The following is a 21,811-nucleotide window of genomic DNA, read 5'->3' as shown; positions in this document are numbered from 1 at the left end:
GGGAATCCCGGAGTCAATATCCTACCTCCATTCCTGACTCCTCGAACCGTCTTGACCAGGTCACTTAATTCCATTCATTCCTCAGCCAACACCTTGGCCATAGCATGCCTCTGTTTCTCCCCAGGCCTACCTACCTTGAACAGTCCCAATGACCTTTGAAGAAAGAGTGTCCTCCAAGTGTGCTAGCAATTCAGAAATGGACAGCTTCTAAAATAGCTGGTATGTTGTTGGGTGTTGGTTGCCTTCTGAAGGAGTGGTGGTGTCGCAGAGGCAGCAGGATTTCCTTGCCAACGTTGCTCCCACCCTGCTCCCCATGAGGCTCTGCACTGCCTCTCCCAATCCCAGCCCATGAAGAGTTCAAGCCCAGGGGCCGCAGCATTTAAGCACTGTCAGAGTTCCCACTCCAGTCCTCATACTGGTGCCAGTTCAGCATCTGTCATGATGACCCAGCCTGAACCGTATTTAGAAGTTCTGGACACGGCACCATGTCCTGGCCCATCTCAGAGTGACAGGAGATTTCCTGAGCACCTGGGCCTGTGATTCAAGGGCTCCTCCTCCCAGGGAATGGGGGTCAGAAGGACTTTCCTAACGGTCTGTTTCCTCCTCGGGAGGGGACCCATCTGTTGGAGAGTCGATCTCCATCAATATTATTATACAATGTTATTTTTTAAAAAATACATACTTTTTATAAAGCCTGTAAGACATGGCAGAGGAAAAAGAGAAAAGCAGTCAGAAAATGGGTTTAGTGCTCTGTTCACGGACTACTCTTACAAAGATAAATTTCCCTGGAATTACATCCTGGGAGTGCTCAGAATCTAGCAGATACTGCCAGTGAATAGAAAGGGCTAGCCTAGGACTCGGCCTCTAGGGACAGTGCGTAATAATTCACATCATCTTCTTGACAGGCTCTATGCCAGTCCTGAAAGTAGCCTACTGGAGTCCAAAAAAATTTATAAGTGATCCCTGGTTAGCGGTTAACAAAATAAAATTTAATTTATTTACAGTTTAACATAATCTCCGCCAGGCAGGAAGACTGATAATTAAATAACACTAATCGGGTGGGCTTTGAGGGTTACTACACACAGAGTGGGTGTGGGTCCTCAACTCTGCTAGACCACAGGAGAGAGAAAGGCTTTTTCCCAATTGACCCTCAACTCTCTGCCCCAGTGTCCCTGACCAGAGTCCCATGGAGATACCCTGTCATTTAAAAGGCATCAGTGTTTGTGGCCTCTCCTCATTTCTGGGCAAGGACCCAACATTCAGAGAATGTGGTTTTAGGATCAGGGCATCTAATCCATTCAAGGATTATTTTTCCCCCCTACTGCTCAAATGGGTGTGTTAATCATCACCTCCCTTTGTTCTGTAATAAATTCAGCCCTGGCTAATTCCAAGCCTCTATGCATCACTAAAGTTTAAAGATGGCGTTTTGACAGGTCAGATATTTAGAATCAATAGACCACCAACCAGTCAAAAATCTTAAGTAGTTTTAGGAACATGTGGAAGTAATTTTTTCCAAGAATTCACAAGTTTGGAGGATGAGATCTTATTGATGGTGTGTGGGCTGTTGTAGATATTAAAGTATTACTTTATATACCATATTCTACGTGTAATCAAAATTGATTTACAGTGAAGGCAGATTTTCCTTATTATACCAAATATTACACATTATCAGATATAAATTACAATGGAATGCACGCTATATAGCATCTTTAAAAGAAACCAATAAAAGACTGAGATAAAATTATAAGTGAATGTGCAATGATCACACATGTAAAATACAAATGTCACAGGCTAGGGAATTTCATAGAAATCAGAATATTTTGTGTGACACTGGCTATAGACCTACATTTTAATTACAATCATCTCAATTGCATGCAGTGAATCTGTTTGTAAAGGAAAAATTATTTCATAAAGTGTTAATTTCTAATTTTTTTACTTTTTAAGAGAAATATTGATTTTAATTCAACATAAGGTAAGTTCTAGTCATCTGTCATCTTTCAGCCTAAAAATTAGCAAAATTGTTGAAACAAGGCACAATTTTCCCCGTACTTGCTACATGGCTCCAGTTATGAAATATATATATATATATATGAACATTTTAAAACAAAAATAGAAGTCTGAGGGTTTTTTTAAGTGTATAAAACTCCCACAAAACCTATCAGCACTGTTTCTTATTCTACAAAGTAGCACCAGTAAGAAGAGTAAAGGGTGTTAAAAACCGTTATGACAGCATTTCTGAAATTAGGGATACATTTCTAATTTTTTAAATGAAGAGGTTATTAACCTGAAGTCAATGGATGGGTTTTGGGGGTTTATAGGTGACCTAAAATTATAAGTTAAATTTGTAGAAGCTTTCATTTTTCTGGGAAGAGGATGTATGGTATTCATGGAATTCTCAAAGGAATCTATGACTTTAAAAGGACAAGGACCACTGGTTTAATAGGATTCCTTCAAGTGGGAAAATTGTCTATGTTCCAAGCTCTCTTCTGCTGTAATGTAAAGCATTTCCCGTTAGCTGGATATTTCCAATGGGAGAAATATTCAAAAGAATATGACACGGAATACTAGTGGCGCATCCTAATAGAAATATATTCTTTGTCTCCCTTACGAAGACAAAGCGGTTTCATTTTCTGGGACTGTTAAATGGTCATATGGGACCGCCCCAACTTTCTCTGTATGGGCCCTTATTTCCTATCTGTCTTTATTTTAGCCACATATACATGCATGTGTAATTTTTTTACTGTAATTCCTAACACATCATTTTGGGAAGTAGGGAGATTAGAAATTATCTTTAAGTGAACGAAAATGGGGCTTTTCCTTTAGCCTGGCTACTTCTATTCTTTCGTACTCTCTCAGTGTCCTTCTCCCTGCCCCTCAGAAAAACCTCAGTGGCGCAAGAATCCTGGGGTCCCTAGGCTGTTTCTCCTGCTGTGTGCCAAAACCAAGCAAGCTTGCTGCTGTGGGACACACGGTCCAGTCCCCACACCAGGGGTGTGCTCTCAATCCGTGGTCTCCAAACCTAAGAAGAAATCTTCCTCTCCCTCCACATCCCCCACCCCTGCCCTGTGTCCTGTAGGGCAGCACCTGCTTCTGGCCCTGGAGCCAAGAGGCAGCTCCTCAGGGAAAGCTGGACGAGGTGAGTAGCTGACGCTGTCCTCAGCAGGACTGCCAAGGCTTTCCTAAAGGCCACGGCAACCAAGCCTGCCTGCGAGAACATTTTGATGAGCTCAGTTTGTTTGCTACCGCGAACCTCCTTGCCCTCACAGTCTATTTTTACCATGTTGTGACGCTGAAGACTCTGCTGTCATTAAAGCGAATGATAAATAGAGTAAACTGTCCATTATCTATTGTTCTATGGTGAAAGAAACCCCGGATTCAGAATCAGAAGGCAGGAGCTTGAGTCCTGGTTCTGACCTCGACGTGGCCTTGAGGACGCCCCTGAACCCTGCTGAGTCTCAGTTGAAGCATCCGTGGAAAGTGGTTACGGAATCCTACGGCTTACCCAACTCTGTGAGTCCTCAGCAGGATAAAATAATGCAGATGAAAGCACTTTGTAAACTACAAAGTGACTTAGAAATGGAAGTGATCAGTACTACATTTAATCAATCAACTCATTCACAGAGATTTCTCCCTGTGCGCTAAACACATGCTCAATCCTCACTTATCTTATAGAGCCCATTAAAGACAGGAAACTGAGACTCAGAAGCAGAGCAGTGACATGAGAAGACCTGGATTCCCTCCTCTCATCCGTCTACACCTCCCCCGTGTTGCGCCCTTAATGTACTCTTACTGAGCAACTACTGCCTTGTCTTTAACATGTAGATGATAATCCCTAGCTCCTGTGAGGCAAAGATGTAGACAAAATGACCTCCCAGCATCTCATTCCATGACCTATGATTCCGCTAGATGTGACCAAAGTCAAAGGGTGCCTAGTGGTAGAGTGGGAACGAGCACCCAGGTCTGCTGACCTATGGACCCCATCATATCCTTGCTGCCATGTCCTCTGAACCATAGCACCTGCTCATCTCCCAAGTGATGACCCTGCAATATGACAAGATCCCGAATTATCAACGAGAAATCACAGTACAGTTAGATGCTAAGTACATCTTACTATAGTCTGATCCCCTGTTAATCAAAGTATGTTGCATCTTTTCACCGATCAAGCAAAATAGCCCACCCTCTAGTGAGGCAAGCAGATTCCTTCTTTAAATGATCATTTATACTCCATTCCAGGAGATCAGCTCTATCACGTACCCCTTTATATGGAGGTCACGAGGCTGTAGGATAGTTATTATAGCCATACTGCTTTAATCATTACCAGTGACAGGAGGTTTTGTTCAATCCAATGGCGAAATGTCTTGTCCATAGGCCCATGGAATTCCCAGACCTGCATCAAAGCTGGCCTTCTGCTCCCTTCGTGTGAAATGAAGGCCAGTCCCAATGAAACCTCAGGTTTTCCATAAAGTTACTCTGCTTCTCCAGGGTCCATCATTCCTGTCTCTTTGCTCTCCAAGCCTCAGAGTAGCTCTTCTCTCAAAGCCTGCCTCACTTCTTTGCCCCACAGAGTCACTGTTGTGGCAGGACTCAACAATGTCTACAACCTTCTTTAAGCTCTGCAAGGAAATGCTTAATGAAGGATCCTGCCTTGATTCTCATTTCTTTTTTTTTTTTTGCGGTATGCGGGCCTCTCACTGTTGTGGCCTCTCCCGTTGCGGAGCACAGGCTCTGGACCCGCAGGCTCAGCGGCCATGGCTCATGGGCCCAGCCACTCCGCAACATGTGGGATCTTCCCGGACCAGGGCACGAACCCGTGTCCCCTGCATCGGCAGGCAGACTTTCAACCACTGCGCCACCAGGGAAGCCCGATTCTCATTTCTTAAAAGGACCTTGTTCAGAGGAACTGACTTCCTTCCCCTCCAGAAAGATCCTACTGTGGTTTGGGTTAGGATTGCACATCTGGATTCAGTTCGCACAAAACTGTTTATCTCTAGCGTTAGATGTTCTGCTAACTTAGTCTTTAGAAGAAAGAATATGACATGTTTTTTGTCAGCACCTAAACTAAACTACCTGTGAAAGACTTCCTTCTTGTCATTATTTACAATTTAATGATGAGCCAAGATGGTCCATGATAAAATACATCCCCCTAGACAAAGCGGACAAATGAGTTTTAACTAACCTATGTCAACTCTGGTCATTTGATGGGAGATCACAAAATTGAGGAGTATGAGGCCCAATCCAAGCTTAGAAGAAGAGATTGATTAGTGATGTCTGCCATGGGCACAGAAGTAGGGAATAGCAGCCCACATGTTACATATTCACGATCATATTCTTTCCAAGGTTTCTACTGAAATGCTGCCATGCATGAATTGCAATGCTGTCCCTCTTATCTGTTTTAAGGGAATAAAGGCTATTGTATCATTGTTCGTATTTTGTGTCATTCTTTCCAAGTGGACCAGGTTTTCCAGAGGCAGCAGATAGGCCACTAATCTTTCTCCTTTACCAACAAGGTCATCATGTTAGCAAACGTCCTCTGTTCTGACACAGTTTTGGTTTTAATGGCGAACTAATGTCTTCATCAGTATCTGTGCTATTTCACACTTCATTTCTGTCCCTAACTCTTGGATGCAAACCATCCAGTCCTGGTGATTTACTTTGCGAGAGTTTCTTTCAAGTTAGTTTCCTTCTCTAGGGATGCCACGCAAGCATTTTCAGGGCTCCAGCTGGGGAGCACCCAGCCTTGAAACATCAGCATGTGATCAAGTCATTCAAGAAAGCCAAAGGCCTTGGCAGGGATCTGACAGTGAGGCCCTTAGCTGAGGCCTTCGAGTCTGAGGGTAACAGAAGCAGCTGCTAGTTGTTCTGCTTCTCAGTCAGCACAGTGGCTCAAGGTGGTCCAGATCATCAGAACCAGAGAACTGTGAGCAGATGGAAAGAACACAGATGCTTTGAAATTGTGATCCACAATTCAAGCTGTTTCCAGAGCTCTCAATGCGTTTCACAAAATCGCCAAACACTCTCAAGGTAAGAATGGTCTTAAACTTCTTTTCTATGTCCTATAGTTGCTGCAATCATCCAACCCAGACTTCTCTAAAATAGTCCTAATTTCAGATAGTTCATTCTGTGGTCCTTGAAAAACATTTGCATTTAAAATGTAAAGATAGGAGATAATATCCTAATATCTTGCTTGAAAAACCATCCCTTAGCATAAGTACACAATAAATACTTTACCTTTGATTTAGTACATTCTGGCCACAAGGCACAGCTGGGAGGACTGAATAGGGAGGGTGAAGAAAGAAGTGTCCCGATTTCAAAAAGTCTGTAAAGGATGGCTCTTATGGAACAGAAACAGAAAGTATCCCTCTACGGTAAGAGTCACACAGCCCTGGGGGCTGTGCACACGTGGCTTGTGGAGAAGAGGTTTCTCTGCTGAGGTCTGAAGCTTCATCGGGGCAGGGCCATGTCTGACTTTTCTCTACAGGGAGGGAACACGAGGGGCTGAGGATGAAAGACCCAGGATGAAGCTGGCTAATGCCAAGACCCAGTGGCATAAAGAGGACCTCTCTCTTCAAGCGTCCTTGGGGCAGAAGCCCTCATGATGTGGTCTCATTTGGGGCCATAAAGATAGATTAAATGAGGACCACCGAAGTACCTGTCAGTAGCAGCAGAAGTAAATATATAAGCACCTTCCTTCAGAGCACACTCCAAATAGAAGGCAGAGCTGAGGCCTTCCAGACAAGCCTGAGCTGCGTGACCTCTGATGTGGCTTTGCTGTTACTGTTTTGCTTTTGTAAATGAATATCCAACACTTATACCTTGATAACTGTGAGACTACCCCTCACCATTCTACCAAAGGTAAGCTTTAATCAGAGCACCCGACAGAGCTCAAACAGCATTACCAAGAAAAATAAGAAAAGACAGCTTCAGTTTCTCAAAGCTTGCTGGTATGAAAGCACAATGTGCTTCATGTTTCTCATTGGAGGAGCAGGTGGGTCAGTCTCAACATCAGCCTGTGACCTTGGTTCTTTGCCAAATGAGGCAGTGAAGACGGACAGGAAGGCTGCGCGTGTCGCTCTGAATAGGTGCCGCTGTTTATGACCCCAGAAAGCAGCACACACGAGCAATTTTGATATGCAACAAATTTAAACTTTTAAGAACAGATAGACTCATGAATTCAGATGTCATCCAGCTATATGCAGTAAGGGCAGATTACTCCAGAAAACAAATGACTAGAAGTAAATTTCGTCAGTAATGTCACAAAACATTGGAATAAATTTCCTTGACAGCAAAGGTTCTCCTTAACCAGAGACTAACAATGTCCAAGTTGCAGCTGTCAGATAACAAAATAATGAGGAAAAAGTTCATCTCCCAGCAGTAGGAGATACTGGCCCCAGTTGGCTTGGTATCCTAAGTTCTTAGCAGAATCCCGCATTGAGTTCTGTGGAGTTCCACACACAGGCTACTGCTAATGTGAAATTCCCCAGAATAAGAAGCAGGACGTCTCTCTGCTAAGGAATAGGAGTAGCCTGTGTCCTCCTACTTCTCCCAGCTGGAGAAGGGCCACTGGAGGAGTTTTGGGGTAACTGTAACAACAGTCATTGGCCCTGAGCCTGGGGAAGCAGATCTGTGGAATCCCAGGCCCTGGTCCTCCCCTTCTGGCTGGCAGGGTCTCCAAATGGCTCTTGAGCTCTCCTTGGCAGTCATTACAGTTCACCTGCTGCAACCGCAGGTGCCATTTTCTGCTCGGCCTCATGGACGTTGTTGCAACACCCCATTGTCCCTGATCCCGTGTGCTGAAAACTGAAGGTCACCACTGACCTGAGCCAAAATTGCTTCCTGCTCCCACCCCTGCCAATCTGTACCACACACTCCAAAGGTCACCAGCCCGATGTCAGTGCCCCCTGTCCCAACATGGGCCTTGCTGCTTCTCCAGACTTACAGCCCCTACAAGGTCCTCTCTCTTCCCTGTGCCACCCCTGCTGCTGCAAGTGTGAGAAGGCCCTGTCCTCGCCAGTGTTAGAAATCTGAATGTGACTCTTCAGCAATGCATTCAGCTGGCAGGAACGTAGGGCTGGGGTGTAAGATGATACAAGTCTAAACAAGGAGTGCAATTTTTTCTAAGTGATATTACATGCTTAAAACCAACCATGCCTTCAAAACAAAACAAAAACAAAAACAAAAAACAAACAAAGGGGGTTTTCCTGGTGGTTCAGTTGTTGAGAGTCCCCCTGCCGATGCAGGGGACACAGGTTCGTGCCCCGGTCCGGGAAGATCCCACAAGCCGCGGAGTGGCTGGGCCTGTGAGCCATGGCTGCTGAGCCTGCACGTCCAGAGCCTGTGCTCCGCAATGGGACAGGCCATAGCAGTGAGAGGCCCACGTACCGCAAAAAACAAAAACAAAAACAAAAACAAAAACTAACCATGCCTTCACAGATTGAAACTAAAACTCAATTCTCAATTATTTTATGTGCAAGTTCCACTCTCACCCAGGGCTCTGAGAGGCAACAGTCTTAGGCCCACTGTTTTTAAGACCTTTTACAACCCTGGAGCCAACCATCAGTTCCAGGTGTTTAATCCCTCTGTCTCCTGGTAAGCCTGCCCTAACATAGGCTTAAACACCCACAAATGCCCAGACTGGGCACCCACATGAAGTATGGGTGTAAGTATTTTGCAAGTAGACTAGCCCTAGGAAGCTCAGCAAATAGAATCACAGCTACACTTTGGCTCCCGGAAAGCTGACAAGGACTTTTTCCTTGGCTAAGAACCTGCACTAGAGCCCACAAAAGACAGAAATTGAGTACTTCTTTTACTTGAAATTCTGTCTCAGAAAACCAAGAGCAGGAAACCACCAGGAAAAGGCTGTTAGCACTTGAAGCAACGGTACATCTCATATTTAGATCTACCCTCAGCTCAGGCCTCTGAGCAGTATGAAATAGAGAAAGCAGCCACAAAAGAAGGCTGGAGAAAAGGGGGGCATTTCATTTAAAAAAAATATAGACCCAATACTGACATTTTTTCCATATTACAAAGGACTGGGTTCTGGCCTGTGGACAGCTGAGATAATACTCTTTAAAAGTGGATTTTATAAAAAAAAAATGAATTAAAGCCACTGATTCTAATTATAAAACACATTTTAAAATTCAGTTTCATTATTTCACAGTTCACACCAGAAGATTTCAGATGGGAATGGATGACACACGAGAAATGCCGAGTGCTTATAATATGTATGATGTTACACATATGGGAATTATCTGAAACCAATGTCTTCCTAACCCAGCACTAATGTTTTACACACAGGGTTGTTTCAGTTTTCTTTTCCTCCCTCCCTTCCTCTCTCCCTCCCTCCCTTCCTCCCTTCCTTTTTAAGTTTACTGACCTTCACACTCAAGAAAGTCAACAATTCTCCTCTTTCCTAAATGAAAACTTTTAATGAATTTTGGTGAATACTTTCTTGCCCCATACAAAGGTAGACATTATTTCAGCAGATCTGAATTTATTCTAAATAAACACTCTAAAATTAACCGGGCCAAGCAGTTATCCTTATCTGCAGTGGGAGTGGACTTAACATGAATATTGTAAGCTGTCCATAGTGACCCTTGCCTACCTTTCTAGGTTCTCATAACCAGGAAGACCAAATAAAGCCCGATGTCCTATTCCTCAAGAATTTTCCCATGACAGCCAGGTGATGGCTGGGAGGAATACTAATCCTCACATGGACTCTTGGAAAAGCTACTTTCCAGTAGACTGTCAAAGCTTTTTGTTCTCCAACCAGCAATCAAATCAATCTGTAATCTGAAGACTAAATGTCACAAATTCTCAAAGTCAGATGAATTTTGGGGGACCAAGGAAAGCTAAGGAGTTCCCCTACTTGGCTTGCCAAAGCAAGGATCAAAGGAAGCTTGGAGTGGGTGCAATATCACAGCCCTGGAACGGAGGTCAGGTATTTGGCCTTTCCCCGGCTTCCAATGATATTGAATACAACAGATAAATTAAGATCAAGGCACACGGCAGTTCTAAAAGCACCAGCCTGTCCCCAGGAGATCCCAAGGGAGAGTCGTCATCTACCACAGGCCAGGTCTTTTCCTCACTTGGAAGAATGCCTGTTAACATGGGGATGCATTACATACAATAACGTGTAATCCAAAGCCCTACAACATGATCACAGAAGGGGGCAAACTCAACAAGAGCGTTCCCTTGACCAAGGAAGAGATTCTAATGCAGCACAGGACACAACCAACAAAATTCACTCTGCTCCGACTCCTGATGAAGCATATGTGTGTGGAGAGGTGACTACCCGAAATAGCAAGGGAGCTCAAGTGCTTACAGGAAAATCTGACCCTTTAACTCAAGGCAAGCATAGCCTACCACCAAATCTCAAAGACAGGAAATATTTCTGGGCTTAATAACTCAAGCCGATATTCATTTCAAGTTGGGGGATTTCCTTAATCCAACTGTTGGTTTCCACAATTGATATACGCAGACATCCTAGCTGGGAGCGCTGCATGATTTAATAGGTTCTTACTGAGCACAGCCTTCAGGTTCCACCAGACCTACCCATACCAGTAAGACAGAAGAATCCTAAGCACCTCCTAGGTTGGAGGAATTACAGGATACCAAGCTTCAGGCTTCATCAGGCTCAAGAGTAAGGCCCAAGGAGGGAGTATGAAGAATGTACGCCATCTTTCCAGAAGCCATCTTCACAGGCAATGTAGAAGTCACCTACATTTTAGGGTTGCCAGGAAGGCCTCTCTTGCTCTAAGTTTGCCTATAGCTCAATACTGGAGATCATCTAGGCCATGGTTTTATTTTTATTTAAAAGAAATTTTTCAGTATATAGGAGCTTCCTTCTTTTAAAAGGCCAGCTGCATTTTAAATAAGGAAGAATATGTTAAAATATATATATGTATGTATATAAAAATATATATATACACATATATCTATATATAGATATAGGTGTGTGTGTGTGTGTGTGTATATATATATATATATATATATATATATATATATATATACACACACACACACATATATATACATATATTTTTTCCTTAGGAAAAGTGAGGTCTGGAACTGCTATGGTAATTTTGCTTCTGCAAGGGAAAATTTAGAGCCACTCCAGGGCCACAATGTTAAGCTAACACAGCAAAGGCTTTATATTTACAAGAGTCAACAAATTTCATCTCCTATCACACATATCCCAAAGCAATCAGGGTTTTTCAGAAAACCAATCAATCAATGAATAATTCATGCAATGGGGGCACAGGCAATGGGGGATGCCAAAAAGTATAATGCAGGGCCCTGCCCCCAAAGCACTTACAACCAGAATGTAGACAGTATAGAAATATAAAATTGTTGGGTCAGAAAAAAAATCCTGTCATGCTTTTCTGCTAGGTAATATTCTTTCTGCGAGCGTCTGGAAACACAGCTCACAGAACAAATTCACAGAAAGGAAGAGCTTCCTGCTCTAGGACAATCATGGAGTGATAAAAAGGCAGAGAATCACATAGGTCATGCTCTCCTGCTTCAACTCCATGATCCTGTTCTAGGCTCCAAGGAATGCTTGTGTATGGAAATTTAGTGAGCCCCGAGGCTTAGTGACAGCAGCCCACTCTTCCCCATGTATGTCCTATTGAGATTTATAACCCCTGTGTAAAAGGTCACCTATAAAAGATCTCATCTTTCCAGGCAAGGTCAATGTGCAGAGTCCATCCTAGGTCTGTAAAGACCTCCTGTCCTGATGGCTGTGAGCTGTAGAATCTTGTCTGCCTTCTCCATCCTCATCCATAACCTCCTCTCAGAATTGGTACAGACTTACTGTTGGTACCCGTATAACACAGTGATGATTTATATACCTTAATGCAGTACTGGCCATGGCTTAGTATATGCTCTTCTTGTCCACCCTTTAAGAATATAAACTTCTTGGGAGGAGGAACCATGTTTTATGCTCTACAGAATCTATAAGGACTAGCAAAGAACCAACCACCACTAGACAAAAGCATATTAGTTAACTGAGGGGTTTATTGCAGTTCTCAACAAATATTCAAATAAATCAATTACCTAAACAAAAATTATACATCAATGCACCTGTGTGAATCACACCCAGGCTTGAAATGGTGAACCAAAGCAGATTCAAAGAAGACTAACTGATGACACCTTCTCACAGGAAATACTGATGATGTCACATAAAGAATATGCTGCATAGCACAGTGAACACAACAAATAACATCAAGTTGACTTTCCACATGGAATCAAAACTCCATCCTCAGTTAGAATAATCTCCTCAAAAATGAAAATAGTTAATGAACTAAAATTCAATCATATTATTCTAGGGCTTGGGCAGAAAACGTACAAGTCAAGCCCAGAACATCTTGTTTCATCAGAAAGTAAGAAAGTGCTCAAAGAATACTGGGAACATGTCAAAGCACACAGGAGCTAATTGGAAAGGACTTCCTCTGGCCAAGTCAGGAGTGATTGGAGTATCAAAGTGAATAATAATAACAGATTATAATCCATTAAATAAAATAGGAACTAAAGAGCCCAGAAGTTCATTTAAATCAAGTTAATTAATTAACCAACTAACTAATATAAAAGAAAAGCTCTTCCTTAGAGTAAAAGGTCAACTAATAAATATAGAAGGAATGATGGAGACAAAAACGTCATTATCAATAGACTTCCAGTTCCCATGCCAGCATGTAAGGAGCTTAGAAGTCATCACTCCACTTTAACAACAAGTAAAAACCTGAACAAACTGAAAAATCAACTACTCTTCTTAGATATGTCAGAGAAATGAGGTCACAAGGCAAGTCCCTCTCCCAAATCAAAGAGACAGAGAGGGGGATACTTAGAATCACAACTTACCATAGCAGAAACCCATGAGCACAAACCTCTGCAGGAACTGGTGCCAGGGTAGGAAAACCTAAACCGTAATTGACCAACTGCTGGAGGCAACTCCAGGGAGACCCAGTTATAGGGGGAATCCCACACTTTTGTGAGTTTTACCTCTAGGAGATCTTTTTAGTGAATATCAGAGAAAAATACCTTCATACTTCCATCATGGAGAGGGAAAAGGGAACCATTTTGAAATACACCAGAGCATTCTCTTCTCAACAAGACCTCCCCTAAGAAACTATTTGCCAGAGCATAACATACCTGGGGGAAGGAAATTACCCAACTTCAGCACCCCTCTATCCATCCTGTACCACTCAAGGGGAAGGAAGGAGGAAACTGAGAATCACTGGTGAAGTTTACAGTCCAGGACACAGGCTCACCTGTGCACTAATTATAGAACTATAGAACACTTTCTCTCCCTTCCACACCTTACCACCACACCACTAAAAGCCTATTTACTACAGTTCCTTTCACACAGTACAACATGTCCAGATTTCAACCAAAAATTACAAGGCATACTAAAAGGCAAAAAATACAGATTGAAGAGACTGAACAGCAGCAGAATCAGAGTCAGATGGCAGGGATGTTGGAATTATCAGACCAGGAATTTAAAACAACTATGATTACTAATGGAATTTAAAACAACTATGATTAGCAATGGCTCTAATGGAAAAAGTAGACAACATGCAATAATAGATGGATAATGTAAGCAGAGAGATGGAAATTCTAAGAAAGAGTCAAAAAGAAATGCTACAGATTAAAAATACTATAACAAAAATGGAAAATGGTTGTAATGAGCTCATTGGTATACTGGAGAAGGGTGGGGAAAGAATCTCTGAGATTGGAGATATAGAAATAGTAACTTCCAAAACTAAAAATTAAAGAGAAAAAGACTGAAAAAAAACCAGAACAGAATATCCAAGAACTCTGGGACAACTATAAAAGGTGTAACATACACATAATGAGAATACCAAAAAAAAAAAAAAAAAAAGGGTGATAGGAATGGAAGCAATATATGAAGCAATAATAACTCAGAATTTCCCCAAATTAATGTCAGACACCAAGCTACAGATCCAGGAAGCTGAGAAAACACCAAAGAAGATAAATATAAGAACAAAACAAACAAACAAAAAACTACCTGGGCACATCATATTCCAACTTCAGAAAATCAAAGATAAAGAAAAAAATCTTGAAAGAAGCCAGAGGGAAAAAAAACACATTGCCTAAAGAGGAACAAAAATAAGAATTACTTCTGACCTTTTCTCAGAAACCATGCAAGAAAGTGGAGAGTGGAGTGAAATATTTAAAGAGTTGAGAGAAAAAAACAACCAACCCAGAAGTTTGAACCATCCAAAATTCTCCTTCAAAAGTGAAGGAAAGATAAAGACTTTCTCAGGTAAAAGTTGAGGAAACTTACTGCCAGTAGACCTGCCTTGTAAGAAATGTTGAAAAAAGTTCTTCACAGAGAAGAAAAATGATACAGGTCAGAAACCCGAGTCTACATAAAGGAAGGAAGAGCATCAAAGAATAAGTGAAGGTAAAATAAAAACTTTTTTTTTCTTATTAGTTGATATAACAGAATAATGCTTATATATTTCTTTATGCTTATGTGTGTATATACATATTTGCATGTATATGCTTATTTATGTATGCTTATGTGTATATACATATGTGCAAAAGCATATATATATATATATGCAGACATACAAATAATATACTTATGTATAAGTGAAATGAATGACAGCAATGATTCAAGAATGGGAGGGAATAACCTATATGGGAAAAGAATCTGAAAAAGAATATATATATTCATATATATATTCATATATATTCATATATATATTCATATATATATATATATGAATCACTGTGCTGTACACCTGAAACATGACATTGTAAATCAATAGTACTTCAATTAAAAAATGAAGAATGGAAGGGAAGAATTAGGAATATTTGGTTATTATAGGAAATTATAAGGGAATTCCCTGGTGGTCCAGTGGTTAGGAATCAGCACTTTCACTGCAGGGGCCCAGGTTCAATCCCTGGCTGGGGAACTAAGATCCCACATGCCACGCAGTGTGGTCAAATTTAAAAAAAAAAAAAAGAAAGAAATTATTACTCACACTACCCATGAAAATACACTTGGATTAGTTGTAAATGTATATTACAAACTCTAGAGCAACCACTAAAAAAAGTATTAAAAAAAAGAGTATAATTGATATTCTAAGAAAAGAGTGAAAGTGGAATCATATAAAATGCTCAATTAAAACCACAAAAGGCAGAAAAGTCAAAAGAAAGCAGAAGTAGCTATTAAGTTCAAACACAGCAGATTTCAGAGCAGGAAAATTATCAGCGATAAAGAGGGTAATTACATAATAATAAAGGGGTCAATACTCCAAGAAATCATAACACTATTTCATGTGCATGTGCCTAACAACAGAGCATCAAACGACATGAGACAAAAACTGACAGAACTACAAGGAGAAATAGGTGAATCTACTATTATGGTTGGAGACTTCAAATACCACTCTGTCAGAAACAGACAGATCCAGCAGGTAGAAAAATCAGTAAGGACATAGTTGAACTCAATGACACCATCAATCAACTTGATATAATTGACATCTATAGACTACTTCAGCTAACAACAGTAGAATACACATTTTTCTCAAGTTCACATGGAACAGTCACCAAGATAGACCGCATTCTGGGCCATAAAACACACCTTGATGAGTTTAAAAGAACAGAAATAATACAATGTCTGCTTTCAGACCACAGTGGAACTAAACTAGAAATCAGTAACAGAATGATAGCTAGAACATCCCATAATACTTGGAGATTAAGCAACACACTTATAAATAATGCATAGGTCAAAGAAGAAATATCAAGAGAAATTTTAAAATATTTTGAACAAAATAAAATGGAACAAAATCATCAATGTATGCTAAAACAAATGGGTGAAAGTTTGATTAGGAACAAGATACATAGTCTCAAAATATCTCTTCATAAATTATTTATTGATTTCAAAGTAGAACAAACTAACTTTACAGTGGAGAGAAATGGTTGACACCATCTTAACCAAGTGATCAGAGTTAACATCACCAAAATGGACTTATTGTGGTAATCATTTCACATTAAACGCATATATCAAATCATCAGATTGTACACCTTAAACTTATACAATGTTATACATTGATTATATCTTAATAATACTGGTCACAAAAAGACTGGGGGGAAATGCAGTTAGGTGATATCTTCTTTAAAAAAAAATTAACATCACTAAAATTGGGAGAAACCAATATCATGTGCTCTTGATATGGTGGTGTACTTAGGACACACGTCTGTGGTATTCCTGCCAAAAAAATGTATAACCTGAATCTAAACATGAGGAAACATCAGACAAGCCCAAAATAGCTGGCCTATAAAATAACTGGGCTGTGCATTTCAAAAAATAACAAGGTCGAGAAAGATGGAGAAAGGCTGAGGAAACTGTGCTGCAGATTAAATGAGATTAAAGGAATTGGACAGTCAAATGCAATGCATGATCTTGGATTAGATCTTGAGTTGGCAAAAAAGAATATCTGTAATGAACATTAGGACAAATAACGAAAATTAAAAGACTTGATTATATAACAGATTGTATCAGTGAACGAGGTCTCCAATTTATTAACAAATGGTTCAGAAAACAATTATATAAATGTGTGTGTATGTATACACACACAGACAGAAGCAAATGAAACAAAATATACAATTAGTGAAACTGAATAAAAAGTATACAGACAGAAGTTCCTTGCACAGTTCCTATAACTTTTCTGTAAATTTAATATTATATCAAAACAAAAAGTTTAAAAAATGCTTAATTTTAGGAAAATTTCAAAAATTTTTTGAAAAAAGTCACCTTAATATCAGATAGCTGAAGAGACATTTGTAGTCTTTAAAATTAGCTTAAATCTGCTGACACACCAAAATTGCAGAAGTCACCACAAAAGTTTGCCTAACAAAGCTGAACATTCAGAATGGGTTCTCTGGTTCCTGCCTACCTCCATTTATAGGAGAAATGTAAAAATTAGACTTGATTGTGGAATACTATATTTAATTAATTGCAGTGTTGGATGAAATGCAAAGTACTGTGAAACAATGAAAATAATTAAATGTTGAAAATGCAACCATACACTTGACAATAATCAAGGAAGAAATAGGAAATGAAGAATTTGGTCAGCACTGGACAATCCAATGAGTGATCAGACCCTGACCCTTTGGCTCAGGGTGATGCCTTGGCCCAATGCCCCCACCCCAGAACCAAGAGTAGGGGTTTCCCTAAGGCAGGGCCAGGACTGAAAATTTTAAGGAAGCACCAAAAAATTCAGCTATCAAGATAAACGATATTTTAATGCAATTTTTTTATGGGGACCATTTTTGAAGTCTTTATTGAATTTGTTACAATATTGTAACAAATATCTTTTATGTTTTGGTTTTTTGGCCACAAGGCATACGGGATCTTAGCTCCCCAACCAGGGATTGAACCTGTACCCCCTGCATTGGAAGGCCAAGTCTTAACCACTGGAAAACCAGGGAATGAACAAAATATCAAAATATTAAATAGAGACAGTGGTATGAACTGAATGTTTGTGTCCCTGCCAAAATTTGTATGTTAAAGCTCTAACCCCAATGTGATGGTATTTGGAAACGAGGTCTTTGGGAGGTAATTAGGGTTACATGAGGTCATGAGAATGGGGCCCTCATAATGGGATTAGTGCCCTTATAAGAAGAGACACTAGACCACTCTCACTCTCTCTCTCTCTCTCTCTCTCTCTCTCTCTCTCTTCCACATGAAAACACAGTGAGAAGGCAGTCATCTGTAAGCCAGGAAAAGAGCCCTCACCAGAAACCAACCCTGCTGGACCTTGATCTGGCACTTCTCAGCCTCCAGAACTGTGAGAAATAAATTTCTGTCATTTAAGCCAGCAGTCCCCAACCTTTTAGCACCAGGGACTGGTTTTGTGGAAGACAATTTTTCCATGGACGGGGCGGGGGTGGTGGAGTGGTGGTGGGAGTTCAGGCGGTAATGCGAGCGATGGGGAGCGGCAGATGAAGCTTTGCTCACTCGCCCGCCACTCACCTCCTGCTGTGGGGCCTGGTTCCTAACAGGCAGTGGACCAGTACTGGTCTGCAGCCTGGGGTTTGGGGACCCCTGATTTAACCACCCAGTCTATGATATTTTGTTATAGCAGCCCAAGCAAACTAATGCAAATAAGATCAGTACTACCAACTTTTCCTTTTGCCTCAGGCTCCAATATCACTCTAATATTTTGATATTTAGTTCACTATGGATTTTTTTCACCTTAACTTTGATTTTTTAAATATTGCACTAAAGTATTATCTTGATTAGTGTAGTAAGCTTTTTCTCTCCCTAGTCCTAGCCCCACAATAGGAAACACAGTCTAGGACTTAACTCTGCTCCCACAATATCCCCATATATCGCCACCAGCCCACCCTCCCACAGCAAAGTAGCCAAATACCCATGGTTCCAGCCCATATTTTACCAATATCTTGCCTTCTTAGGCAATGTTGAGGTGCTCATCAGTTCCCTAACAACTCTACTTGGCCAGCCCTGCCTCTTCTGTTTTCCAATGACCTAGCTCCAAACAAGGAAAATATTAAACAGATGTCTCACCCTAGGAAAGGCAAAGACAGAGATTAGGACAGTAAGTGAGATGTCAAAGGATCAGTAGAAGACCATGTTTAGTGTTCCAGTATTATAAATACTATTTAACAGAGAATCAAACTCAGAGAAAAGAAGCGTTACCAATCGTCAAAGAGTATAACATCTTTCATTATGTGTATACATATAATGAGAAATTAAATGCAAGTTCTGGTAACTTTCCTTGAGGGAGAAGGTAGGAAGAAAGCAGAAAAGGGAGGTGGAATAGAGGAAGGAACGTCAACAATTAAGTGCCTAGAGAAAGGCGAATACCATATAATATCACTTACATGTGGAATCTAAAATATGACACAAATGAACATATCTATGAAACAGAAACAGACGCAGGGACATAGAGAACAGACTTGTGGTTGCCAAAGGGGTTTGGGGTGGGGGAGTGAAGTATTGGAAGTTTGCGATTAGCAGGTGCAAACTATTACATATTGGGTGGATAAACAATAAGGTCCTACTGTAGGCACAGGGAACTATATTCAATATCCTGTGATAAACCATAATGGAAAAGAATATGAAAAAGAATATATATATGTATAAATGAGTCACTCTGCTGTACAGCAGAAATTAACACAACATTGTAAATCAACTATACTTTAATAAAATAAAATTTAAAAACCATTAAGTGCCTGATCTGCACTAGGGTCTGTGCTAGGTGCTTCCCGATTACCTCACTGAATCCTCCCAATTCTGAATGCTGGGCTGTGAGGGATACACTCTGCCCCTATGCCAGAAAGCTTTCAGGCAAGTAAGAGTATGTATTTATAGACATCTGCGAAAGAGACCATCGTCTCTCCCTGCTGGAAGGCAGAAAGCTGTGGTCTGCCAGGTGTGCAAGGCTTCTGTATCTGAATGTTAAATGTATGAGGTGTCTCGGGCTGGTGCCTGAGCCATGATGGTCCTGGTTATTGCCAGTACCTGACCTCTGTCAGCACTGCAGGGGCTCCAGTCTGTGAAGCACAGTCTGCCAAGCTGTGCTGAGCCCTCCCTGGAGTTACCGCTGCTACAGCACCTGTTTCATTACTATTATCTTTTACCCATCTCCCCAAATCACCTTAACACTCTGAGCAGTAGCAAAATATAGAGATTTGTTCTTCAGTGCCAGTCCTACTTCAGTCTCCTAATTCATTACTACCAAATAGAGAGCTACCCACAGACCAAATGAGAAAGAGATGAAATCTGACTTCCAAACCAGAGTACGCATAAATACCTGCCATAAATTCAACACATCCAAAAACACTCTGATGAAAACTTGAGTTAGGGGCTTCCCTGGTGGCGCAGTGGACGCGGGGACGTGCCCCGGTCCAGGATGCAGGGGACACGGGTTCGTGCCCCGGTCCGGGAAGATCCCACATGCCGCGGAGCGGCTGGGCCCGTGAGCCATGGCCGCTGAGCCTGCGCGTCCGGAGCCTGTGCTCCGCAACGGGAGAGGCCACAACAGTGAGAGGCCCGCGTACCACACACACACACACACAAAACCTTGAGTTAGGAGTCAATTTCTCCTCCTTGTTCAGACACCTGGAATATATTGCCTTTGGCTAAGCAGAGAGGCATGTTTCCTATGGCTTCCCAGAGAGGAAGCCCTTGGGGAAGACCAGATTCTCTGCATCCCTCCTGCACACCAAGAAAAGACCCAGCAACTCAGAGACTGGCAAGACAACCATAGTCCTGTAGGCTAGCTGAAGAGACCCTGAAGCAAGTCAAAACTTGAAGAGACAAAGAAAAACCAAGAAGAAGGCAAAGCAAGGGAGAGGAATGTCTGGCAGGAGCTGGTGGGTTTGAATGAGGCAAGATGGGGACCCCTGAGCTATTTTTGCCTCTGCTTTTGGCGGCTTCTCCTGCTTGCTGTGTTTATGGGCCTGACGTGACTTTCCACCCAAGCACACTTGCTAGGCTTGCATTGGAAAACTTGCCACCTTCCACACAGCTCAGGTTTCATCTGATTCATACCAGCAAGCTCTAGTTTCAAAAGCCCGATGCGTGTTTTTGCAACTGGATGGAAACAGTGATGCAAATCAGACCCAGAGAACACCTGCAGCTCTTCACCACACTGGTAACTTCGTCCTTGCCACCAGCTCCCCCATCTTCGGGGTAACTGACTCGGTGGCCCGATTCAATGCCCAACCTTCTCAAGGCATTGGTGTCCACAGCTGCCAACTTCCCAGGACCCCAGAAGAAGGAGCCGGTCCCCCTAAGCACCAGAGTTTACACAGCAAGGTAGGGTGACCAGGAGGCCAGACTGGAGGTTGAAAGGAAGGGCTGCTGGCCTACGTGCCAGGGCAGGAGGCACAGGGCTGTAATTTATAGGACATGACACAGCCTCCCGAGCAGACTAGTGTGTGAACCGGCAGAGTTTCCCTCAGGATCAGGCCTTCGTGTTCCAAAGCTGAGCCGGTGTGAGGAAGTAGGGACAAGGGGCCACTCTGACTCAGTCATACCAAATTTTAGCTACTCATTGCTTGGAAGGGAGGAGGGAAGGCAGAAACCAAGACCTGGTCAACACAGAAGTGGCTGAGGTGCAATTTAATCATCCTGGGCTTGGCCCAACCCATCCTCTTGGGGTGAGGGAGGAAAGATTTGTTACTGCTGCTGTCATGGACACTGGGCAGCCACAGCCAGAGACCCGCAGGAAGCAGTAGGAGGAGAGGCTGAGAACAGACGAAGGGGAGCGGCTGTGGTACTGGACTATGGGTTCAGCAGGAGAGGGGTGACCGCACAGGAACTGGGAATTCATGCAAGGTCTTCCTTCATCCAGGCCCTGCTTCTGGGAAACCTGGTGGGAACCAGGAAACTAAAAATTGCTTCCTGGCTCCTTCCCAACCCAGGCTAGGTCAGGCATCCCTGCTCGGTGCTCTGTACCCAGCACATAGCCTGTCAGAGCGCTCATCACCCTGCATTACATTTGTCTGTTTACATATCTGTCTCTTGGGAGCAGGGACGGTATGTATCCATCTTTCTGCCTTCCAGCACCTAGTAGCCTATCTGCCTAGGTTAATGCTTGGTGAACGAGTGAATGAACTACTGCCGTGATTAAAGTGTGACTCGTTCCCTGTACTGAAACGGCGGGAGTGCTGCTGTGTTGCAGAGCCGTCTCTACGTGTCCAGGGCATTAGCTGGGATAAGGCAGCCGTCTCGGCCAGGGCAAAGGAGCATCACTTGGGGCTTTCTCGTCACTGTCACGTCCTGACTAAATCACCTATCCTGACTAAATTCTGA

General features: G+C 42.2%; 1 protein-coding gene across 4 annotated transcripts in view; it reads right to left on the bottom strand.

Annotated features, from left to right (window-relative positions):
* Positions 1-21,811, bottom strand: part of TBX15 (T-box transcription factor 15) — a 102,525-nt gene that overhangs the window by 55,451 nt on the left and 25,263 nt on the right. Inside the window, exon 1 of one of the 4 annotated variants that reach the window (XM_060139217.1) lies at positions 135-360. The exons of the other annotated variants lie outside the window; for them this stretch is intronic. The gene's annotated coding sequence lies outside the window, so the exon portion shown is untranslated. Of the gene's footprint in view, positions 1-134; positions 361-21,811 lie in introns of those variants that run through there. 4 annotated transcript variants of the gene reach the window in all.

The sequence above is a fragment of the Lagenorhynchus albirostris genome, chromosome 2 (genome assembly GCF_949774975.1).
Source record: "Lagenorhynchus albirostris chromosome 2, mLagAlb1.1, whole genome shotgun sequence".
NCBI lineage: Eukaryota > Metazoa > Chordata > Mammalia > Artiodactyla > Delphinidae > Lagenorhynchus > Lagenorhynchus albirostris.
The sequence above is the reverse complement of the archived record's forward strand: the minus strand, read 5'-3'. Positions and strand labels throughout refer to the sequence as shown.